This window comes from Triticum aestivum, chromosome 7B (assembly GCF_018294505.1).
Source record: "Triticum aestivum cultivar Chinese Spring chromosome 7B, IWGSC CS RefSeq v2.1, whole genome shotgun sequence".
NCBI classification, from domain to species: Eukaryota; Viridiplantae; Streptophyta; class Magnoliopsida; order Poales; family Poaceae; genus Triticum; species Triticum aestivum.
The window spans coordinates 633,900,072-633,902,532 of record NC_057813.1 but is presented as its reverse complement, the minus strand read 5'-3'; positions in this window follow the sequence as shown (position 1 = coordinate 633,902,532).

Below are 2,461 nucleotides of genomic sequence, written 5' to 3'. Positions count from 1 at the left end.
AATATCACATCACAACATGCCCTGCAAAAACAAGTTAGACGTCCTCTACTTTGTTGTTGCAAGTTTAACATGGCTGCTACGGGCTTCTAGCAAGAACCGTTCTTACCTACGGCATAAAAACCACAACGGTGATTTATCAAGTTTTCTGTTTTAACCTTCTACAAGGACCGGCCGCAGTCAAATTTGATTCAACTAAAGTAGGAGAAACAGACACCCGCCAGCCACCTTTATGCAAAACTAGTTGCATGTCTGTTGGTGGAACCAGTCTCATGAACGTGGTCATGTAAGGTTGGTCCGGGCCGCTTCATCCAACAATACCGCCGAATCAAAATAAGACATTGGTGGTAAGCAGTATGACGATGTGACGCCCGAATAATTAGGCTACAGTAATCCCGCGTTAACGATGCCACGTCACCTCGGGTACTGTTGCTAATCTCCCGTTAGTTCGAAACTGATTCAAATTCAAATCTAGAATCAAGAAAAACAATAAAAGTTTTTAAATATTAAAACTAAAGTGTTCAAAATGTAGAAAATAAATCATAGATGATTATTGTGGTGAAACCACATTTTAATAAATTATTGAAATACACTAAAATAAATAAAACAACAGCTTGAACAATTAAATAAATGCCTTTTGTTAATTATAAAATATTAAACTATTTTATTTGGGGTTTAAACATTTGTAGCCATGTGTAATTAGTAAAACTAATTTAGGTACTAATAATATATTTTACAAAACTAAAATAAATTGATGAATGTAATAAAACAGAAAAGAAATAAATAAATAAAAAGGAAACAAACAAAAACTAAAAAAAGGGGCAAGCCCCCCTTCCCCTGGGCCGTTCGGCCCAACTGGGCATCCAAGCCACCGGCCGGCCCAGCTAGCCACCGTCCCCTTTCTCCTGTTCACAGAGGGGGGATCGTGGCAGAGATCCCCCGGCTGTGGCCGGGGCATGTCGCCGTGGCGGCCATCCTCGCCTCCCCGACGGCTACAAGAGCCCCCAGACGCCCTTGTCCCCTGGATCGAACCCTAGCTCCATTCCCCTCCCTTCCTCGCGCTGCCATCGACCTCCCCGCCCCCGCCAGGCCGAACCAGCACCGCCATGGCCTTAACTGTTCTCGCGCTCACCGAGCTCCTGGGCACATGAGAATTTGTCCCCGCGATTCATTGCCGTCCACTGCTTCGACTACATGGGCGAGATCGAGCCGGAAGCCACCGGGACGCCCGCTGCTTCCCCGTCCTCAACCTCCATCCGTCTCGGTCGTCGCCGCCGTCGCCAACACCGGCCACCTCTGCTGCTCCTAAGCCACTCGATGGGCCTCCTTGTCCCTGCTCGGTGAGCACATCCTCTCCCCTCCCATTCTTGCGCCGTAGGCCGCCGTCCCCGAGCTCGTCCGAGCTGCCGCGTACACGTACGTGCGTGCGTGTTGTGGCTGCTTCTATGCGCGCGCGCCGGCCTCGCCGTGGTCTAGTGCTACTTCGCCTGCAACTGCTCCAACGCCGCCCCGTACGGCGCTCGCCGACCCGCCACACGCGCGTCACCACGCCCGCACGCACCAGCCCTGCCCTTGGTCGTGCCCGTAGTCCCTGCATCCGTCCCGCCCTGTGCCCAACATGCGCGGCCCCGTGCACGTCGCTCGCTTCGCTGCTGCTTTCCTGCTCCCGCAGGTGCCTGCTGCTATGCTACACGGGTACAATAACATTTAGTTACTGTAGCTAGTGCTAGCTTTTCTAATTTGACATTGTCTGACCCTCTGTACAGCCTCTAAACAACGTCTAACCAGCGGTTAACATGGGTAAAAATAATATGAGTAGAAAGCATACATGACAAACTCCATTTTATCCCACTCGACCAAATCCTTTTGATGTATGGTTTAATTCCTACAAAAATCACAAATTCCAATGTTCTGATAATAGAAAAGCTGAAAACAGCTTTAATTTCATAGCTACTTTAGAGCTGTTAATGATCAATCAAATGGAGTCTAACAGAGAAGAAAGTGCTACTATCTTATAGACCACAGAAAAATGCTCCATATTGATATAAGGCACAAAATCATAGGAGTTACAGATCAATAGTTGTAGTGTTTTGAAAACAGCCAAGTAATGTTTAAAACTGTCGAATTCTCAGACTTAGCAAAATTTCAGGGTTTTCCGAATATTGTTTTAATCTTCAAAAAAACATATAAAATAATTCGTAGCTCGGATGAAAAAGTTTTATACATGAAAGTTACTCAGAACGACGAGACGAATCCAGATACGCAGCCCGTTCGTCCGCCACGCGTCCATAGCATAGTGAACCTGCAACATTTCACCTCCGGTTCATCTGTCTGAAAACGCGAAACACTGGGGATACTTTCCCGGATGTTTCCCCCTTTCGCAGGTACCACCTACTGCCGCGTTAGGGCACACCGAACACCGCGTATTGCCTTGTTACGCTTTCTGATGCTTTGATTGCTCTGT